Raw genomic sequence first — 8,057 nt, 5'->3', positions numbered from 1 at the left:
CTTCTCACATACTGTGCTCAAATCTTTGATTTGATATATTTATGAGACTTGCAGGGCAGTTGTGAGCCATGTGGGCATGTCATACGTAAGGACTACAGGTGTGCAAGGTGGAATGTCACCACTCACACGAATGAAACGGTGATTGTAATATCCCAACAGGCCAATGGAAAAGCACAATAAGAAATCCAGAGAAGTATTTCGTTGGATTGAGAAATAAATGTATTGATTTATTGCAATGAATAAATATTTGATTACCACTGATGTGTTTGAACTTTAGTGAAAAGTTAAGTGAGAAATGTTTAATTAAATAATTAAGTTACTAAAAGTTCTAATAGGTAGCACTTTATTTGGAGGACCTACGAAATAAGTTTGGAGTTATAGATTCAAGTACTCCATTAGTTCAATGTAAAATTTATTGAGATGTAGACACACATGCACACGCAGCAGAGTACAGCTAAATGCGTTCAGTGAATGTTCACAGAGCGAGCATATCCACATAGCTCAGGATCCTTCTCTCACCCCCACCCCGTACCTTGCTAATATTTGATTTACTTTTGGGAGGGGTAAAAAATTGTGAATGATTTATTGAATTATAATATATGCATATAAAAGCACACAAATGATAAATGTATAATTCATATTTTCAGAAACTAACAACACCCAGAAATCCAGATCAAGAAACAGAACTTTCCAGCATCCCAGAAGCACTTTCATACCCCAGAAAACCACCGCTGTCCACCCAGGCTACCCACTCTGGACCTCCACTAGTTTAGTTTTGTCTGTTTTTATACTTTACATAAACTGAATCACGAGGCAGGCACTCTCCCTCTGACATCTTTCCCTCAGTGTTACCTATGTGAGAATCAGTCACATGGTCACGTGTTATTCTAATAGTTCATTCCCATTTCACTGGGTGGTGATACTGCAATTTATGTACACACTTGGGGGTGGTGGGCGTTTGGGTCATTATAAATAGTGAAAACTCCATTTTTAACTTATATTTAAAGTCAGAATGAGTTTTATTTCTGTGCATCCTATGGCAACAAAGCAGGATGAACAGCAAGTCATGTTCCTTTTTCCCTGACACTCTTTTCTTTTGCTCCGGATCTTTGAATGTTGATTTAATGTGATATTTGAAGAGGGAAAGGAGGAGGCAAAAAGTGAAAGAATGAAAAGAAAAACAGGTAAATGTCCCTTACTGACTGTGTTTATAGTTCTTTTTAAATTGTCTAATAGTTTCTGTTACAGGAGTCATCAAATTCTGGAGCTTCTGTAGGGTGCGTAAGTAGTTATTTAGATACTGATTCAAGTGATAGGTTCTCCAGCCAACCTTCCAGAGAACCCCCTTTAGTGGTTTCTATCCTCAGGGGTCCCCTTGCCTTGATAGGAAGCTCTTCATTAATATTCTGTCAGCATGTTGGGATTCATCTGATACTCAAGAATTCATTCTTTTTTCCCCCTGAAAACCATGGAAATACACCTGCTGAGGCCTCCCTTCCCTTCCTGACATCATGGAAAGCTTTGGTCAATAAATGTGGTGCCCTTTTCACAGGCGCTGCAAATACTAAGGGAAGGAAAGAGTAGCAAGTATCTCCCTCCTTTCATCACAGGAATTTGTTTCAAAGAATCCCTCCTATCAACCTCTAGCCTCCTTTTTTTCCAGCCCAGATGGGGGTAGCAGTCATTAGACTGGTTTTCCTATCTTTATTAATATCTCAAAGAGATATGGATCCATTGATTCCAAAGATCCACTGATCTCACTTTTGAAGCCTTAGCCAAAATTTTTAAGCAACAGGAATGAATCTAGTTAATACCCTGTTACTGAAGAGCAGAGACAAGTTTAAATTAGGCTTATTTATGGAATGCCTATACTACTCACAGCCACTTCAAATACTTGTAGAAAATAAGATTCATCTGGCTAACTCATTCAAAAGGTACAAATTCTTTATACCCAATACTGTTCTAGGCCACATGGAGACTTGAAGACATGTGAACTCTCAATGAGTTCTTGATCACACTTGAAAGGCAAAATTTGCATTCTTAAAACTATTAGCTGATTTTGATGGTGCTTTATAAAAGGGAACATGTAATGCTAGCAGATAAACCATTATCCAGAAGGTAAACTGAACACGAAGGAGTTCCATCCATCTCTCCTTATCGTATCTGAGGAGCTGTAGCTTTATACTCACGTTTTGTCAGCAATACATTAAGGGAACTCTGTACTCTGTATTGAAATACCAAGAACGAACAATCAGCACAGGCGGGAAACCATAATATTGAGTCTGTGAAGGAGAAGCTTTCTATTTGCTTGATTTAGTCTATGCCATGTAGGATTGCTCCTTTTGATCCACCTCGAACATTTTAGCCAAAGAATCTCTAAAAGTAGAAAAGTATAAATGATCAATTACCCCTCATGTTTCTGCAGGCTTGGCTTATAGTAGGCTATCATAAATTTGAAATGTCTCTGACATTTTCTATTTTATTTTAAAAATTTATTTGAACTTTGCATTTAATCTGCTGCTGTGATTTGAATATTTGTCCCCCTCAAAACTCATGTTGAAATTTAATCTCCAATGCAACAGTAATGAGAGGTAGATCCTTTAATAGGTGATTGGACTGTGATGTCCCTACTCTCAGGAATGAATTAATGCACTCATGGACTAATGGACTAATGGGCTATCATGGGAGTGGAAGTGGTGGCGTAATAAGAAGAGGAAGAAAAGTAGCCAGGCATTGTGGCAGAGGCCTGTAGTCCCAGATACTCAAGAGGCTGAGGCAAGAGGATCACTTAAGCTTAAGTGTTTGATGTTGCTGTGAGCTAGGTGCCCAAGGTGACATAGTGAGACTCTAAAAAAAAAAAAAAGAAAAGAAAAGAAAGAGAGAGCTAGAGCTGAGCTAGCATATCAGCGCCCTGCCATGTGATGTCCTGTGTTACCTTGAGACTCTGCAGAGCCCCTGACAGCAAGAAAGCCTTCACACCAGATGTGACCCCTTTACCTTGAACTTCTCAGACTCCGTAACTGTATGAAATAAGTTCCTTTTCTTTATAAATTATCCAGTTACAGGCTTTCTGTTGTAAGCAATAAAAAATGGAGTAAGACAGTATCGCTGATTGTTTTCTCAAGCATTGCTACTCAAATTTTTAAAAAGTTAAAATATTGTTAGTTTTATTTTAGATTGTAAAACATATACATAAAATTAAAGAATTGCAGTATCTTGTTTGAAATGCATGAATGTAACATATATTAAATAAATGGTTTTATATTGTAAGTATCTCTGTAGATTTGCTCTTAGTTAAATATTAAAATTTGAGATCTATATTGAATAAAAAAAGACTTAAACTATTTGGCATCAAATAAGGCTGCTGCCCTGTATGTTATACCCACAGGTACATTACTACTATACACCCTAAGGGTTATACTTCCAGTTTGAGAAGATAAATGCTATTCTCTAGGGTTACAGTTTCTAGTCTAAGTTTACATGTAAGTAATACTTCATGAGAGTTATGGAGTATTACTTAAAATGCTTTTAGAAATTAGCAAAGGAGCTCAAACATGATATCTCATGAATTATAGTATGACAGCAACTCCTGACATTTTAAAAACATAGTCATGTATCCTAGACCTTGTAACTCTGTTACATAGAGGAAGATTAAGATCTCCACCTGACAGATAATAAAACTGATGCTTACACTGATTAAGTAACTTGCGTGAGCTTACCGCTGAGAACATACTAGCCTGTCAACATCATGGGCAGGGACCTTGTCTATTTTGCTTATCAGCCTCCAGCACAATGCCTGACAAACATTAGGAACTCAATAAATGCTTAATGAATTAATTAATCTCCAGGTTTCTAGTTCTAACTACTCAGAGTCCAGAGTAATTCCTTCAAAAATAAAATGGCAGAAAGAAGGTCAATTGAAAAACCAAAGCCAGATCAATCCTCTTTTCCAATTTTCTAAGGACGGATCCTGAAATAGTTTGTAAGAATGGAAAGAAAAACCACAAGACTCATTTTCTAGAAAGAACTAAACGTTTTTAGGTGAATTTGTTACAAGTATTTCTTTCCTAAGTGGCTTCCCTTTTCAGTGACACAACTGAAGGGCTAAAAGTACAGGTTCTGAGTGGGGAGAAAAAAAGAATGACTTTGTGGGATTGTTGAACAACTTGGAGTGAAAGGAGGGTACAGTGAACTCAAATGCCCTTTGTCACAGTCATCCTTGAGAGCAAAAAGTCTAAGGTCTGGATTGCTTATTAAAACTGAACTAGCAACAAACTCTTAGAGAGACAGACTGAAAATCAGCATTGGTGTGCTTCTATATCCCAGCGATGTCACCGTCATTCAGTACTAGGACTACAGCATAGTGGCAGATGTGAGGGTGACATACTGAGGAAGAGAAGAAAAGCGTGTACAAAGAACATGCTACAAAGAGATCTGTGGGCAGGAGGAGATATACCTCGGATTAGATAAAGAAAGAGTCTTGTTCCCCAGGACTGATGATGGCCATCGGTTGTCTCTTCTCCATGGAGTGAGAGAAAAAGGCATCGCTTCAAACAGGGGTGACCAACCCTGGCCCATGGCTGGCTATGAACGCTTACTTGTGGTGGAAGATAGCATGAAATTTATGCACAGACCTTTTCCCTTGCTATCAATTTTCATTAGCACTTGTGTGTTTAATGTGTGGCCCAAGACAATTCTTGGATAAGCATTCATAGCCAGCCACAGGCCACAGTTGGACGTCTCTGGATGGAAACCAGAATCATAGCAAACTAAATAGTGAAGACTATAAATAGTTGTGCAGAGTCAGGGACCTATGGAAATCCATCACTCATCTGTCCTCCATGGGAACTCCCAAGCATCCAGTTGCCCACAGCCCCAGAGAGCACATCAGAATGCAAGGAGTCTCCTATTCACGGGCAGAAGACCTGGGTTTCCAGACTCTCATTTTGCCACTCCCTAACTCCTGGGACCTGTGGCATTTTGCTTAAACCATCTAAACCTCTTCCTTCCTTGTCTTGTGACTGTAGGAAAAATAAACCTGATTTCTCATGCTGTTCTGAAGAATTTAATGAAAAAATATAAAAGGAAGTTCTATGTAAATTATAAAGCACCCTACAACTCTCAGATTATATTACTGTGGTTGTCTCCCTTCCTGGAGTTAACCTCTTCAGACAGCAGCACTAAGGAAGCAAGGCCTGGAAGGAGGAAGGTGTGAAAAAAGCCAATAGTTCTGCCCAGGTATGACTTTGATTTACATCAAGAACATTTTTGTAGGTGAATAACTAAACCAAAGTGGTACTCACTTGATGTGCCAGGCAATTGCTAGGTGCCTTAAATGTTTGATCTCATTTCATGATTTCAAATATAGGACACCCCTCTTACATATAAGGAATTGGAGACTTAAAGTGGTTAAATTATTCACCTATGTCCACACGTCCTTTAGGAGAGAGCTGGAGTTTAAACCTAGACATCTGACTCCAGAGACATCTCCCTAAGGTGATATAGGTTATGCACCTATGGCCTTAGGTTGCACAGATCAGTTGACTGGGGGTAATATTTTTAAGCCTTTTTAATTCAAGCCTAGTGCCAACTTGCAGCAGCAAAAGGAAACAGCTACAAGGTTAGCTGTCTCTGAATTAAAAGAACACAGGGTGTGGCTTGGAAAGGTAAAGATGGAAAGTGCCAGAATTCTCTAGATCCTAAGAAATTAGTGAATGTGAGGAAGAAGCTGAAAATAGCAAAGAGGCACTGACAGAAACAGATAAAACTCACAGGCAACGGGACTAATCTCAAGAGGGGCGCTCGGAGGGCAGTGGGCAGGCTGATGGCAGAGTGTGGGCAGTCTTGCTCTATAGGGGCCCAGAGAGGCCAAATTTAAGGATATCATCTTTTACCTTTTCTGAGAGATTCGCTAAAATTCATGAGGTCAGTCTTTAGGCATAAGGATCATTACTGGTTCACATGATTTCCCCTTTCTCCATCTAGAAGCAAATGGCAAAGATGCAGTATAATTTCTTTCTTTTTTTTAATAAATCCAAACCCCAGTACAATTCCTACCACCAGAGCTGGGCAAGTCACATTCCATCTACCAGAACTAAGCTGTGCAGTGGGAGTCTGTTGCAGGCCTGTGGAGGGCACTGAAGCAACTTCTTAGAAAGCTGGCAGCTTCTGCTGCTGTGTTTGTGAGGACCTCAGTGTGTGTACATGTGTGGCATGCACAGAAGTGTAAGGATCTGCCTTCAGCCATCACGGAAAAGACATTTCACAGTTACAGTGACTTTCCCTCTGGCACTAAAGTAATTTTATGAAGGATGAACGCTGTATGTTTGCTTTCTTAAAAAAAACAATTAAACAGAGATGGGCATTCAGATGAATCCCAGATTATTTCACTTACAACCAAGAAAAAAATAATTTTCTTTTTGTCTGAATAATTACTACACAGACCAGGGTTCCATAGCACATTAGTACAAAATTATATCCCCCCAAAAGGGATTTTTGATCAAATAAATGTAGAACAAAACTGGACGTAACATGTTGCTCTTGAATATTTAAAGATATGAGTTGTAAGTCTTATGGTAAAAACATAATTCGGCTTTTCAAAATGTGAGGTTAAAAAATATATTTGACTGTAGACACCTTCTCTGTCCTGTGAGGCCAGGAGTGGTTCTGAGCACTAACGAGACTACAGACAGCTGGCAGCCCTCTCAGAGTCATTAGGAAACCACAGAATTCTACCTCAGTCAGCAGGTGTTGATGAAGAAGCGGAGGCTCCAGTCTTCCCAGCGTTTCCACACAGAGCACTGCTCAGCGCACTCTAGTACCGGGTAGAGGAGGTACGTGGACTCCACCAACTCCGGCCTCAGCGGGTAGAAGAGAACATCAGGGGCCTGCAGCCACCAGTTATACCGCGCAGGGAGGGCACCGCAGCGCCTCCATATGGCACAGTAAAAGGCGTGGAGGCAGACGGCGTCTTCCACGTCTCCTATCAGCTCCTGACGAGAGGACACAGGTCACCTGGCTGGGACACTTCTCCCGGAGTGGCAAGACATGACACAAGGGCCCTGAGAATTCCTCCACTCCCCCAGTTCTTATCTGACCTACAAAGATGGTGAAGACAAAACCAGTGCAAAAGTGACACCCCAGACAAACAGACATGCTAAACTGATGGGAGGTGCACAGAAAAGAGGTTCAATGTACTAATGAACGAGGAATAAACAACTGGGACATGCATCATTTAAAAATCACACGGTTACCTTTCAAGTGAGGTTTGCAATTATGTAGTATATTTCTGTTCGGTGCTCTGGGGGCTAAGGGGGAAGGGAGGCCCTTTGTGATGTCACTGAGAAAAGGGAATGTGTAACTTCACGTAGTATTTTTTCTTACTTCCTATAATTTTAGTAATACAAATTTAAATACCCACTCTGTGACTTGGATCAATTTACTTAATTTCTCCAGCCCTCACTTTGACTTTCTACAGAACTTCCAAATCTACCACTTCTTTCCATCTCCTTGCCAGCACCCTGACTCGCTCATCCCAGCTACTCAGGTGTCTATACTCTTTGATTCCCATAGTAGCCTCCTAATAAATGGTTCTTTCTGATTGTAAATTGAGAGCACTTTTAAAAATAAAAATTGAATTAAAAAATCTGTCAGGGGCTTTCCAGTACTCTCTGGATAAAGGCCACAATTGCTTACATGGGCAATTTATGAGGCCCTAGGGAAGTGGTTCTCAACCTTCCTAATGCCGCAGCCCTTTAATACAGTTCCTGTGGGTCATGACCCACATGTTGAGAACCACTGCCCTAGTGGGTGATCTCAACCCTCCTGTATTTCCAGCCTAAACTTTCACTGTGATGGCCTTGCCCCTGGGCTCCAGCCATTCTGAGTTTTCTCTGTCCCTTGAAGTTCCATGTGCCCTTCTTCCCGAGTACCTTTGCACACTCCTCTTATCCCATTCTTGCCCTCTCTCATCCACTTGTCTCCTTTTGCCACAGTAACTATTTTACATCCTTTACAACTCAGCTCATGCATTACTTCTCCAGGGAAAACTCCAATGT

The 8,057-nt window shown here is 40.4% G+C and overlaps 1 long non-coding RNA gene across 1 annotated transcript; it reads right to left on the bottom strand.

Moving 5' to 3' along the window:
* Positions 1–680: 680 nt before the first annotated feature.
* LOC128592619 (uncharacterized) lies at positions 681–6,987 on the bottom strand. Its single transcript, XR_008381949.1, has 4 exons — positions 6,736–6,987; positions 5,895–5,981; positions 2,998–3,070; positions 681–2,376 (listed from the first exon to the last, which is right to left on the bottom strand). It is a non-coding gene; the product is annotated as an uncharacterized LOC128592619 (long non-coding RNA).
* Between the last annotated feature and the right edge of the window lie 1,070 nt (positions 6,988–8,057).

Source organism: Nycticebus coucang, chromosome 8 (genome assembly GCF_027406575.1).
Source record: "Nycticebus coucang isolate mNycCou1 chromosome 8, mNycCou1.pri, whole genome shotgun sequence".
Taxonomy (NCBI): domain Eukaryota; kingdom Metazoa; phylum Chordata; class Mammalia; order Primates; family Lorisidae; genus Nycticebus; species Nycticebus coucang.
The sequence above is the reverse complement of the archived record's forward strand: the minus strand, read 5'-3'. Positions and strand labels throughout refer to the sequence as shown.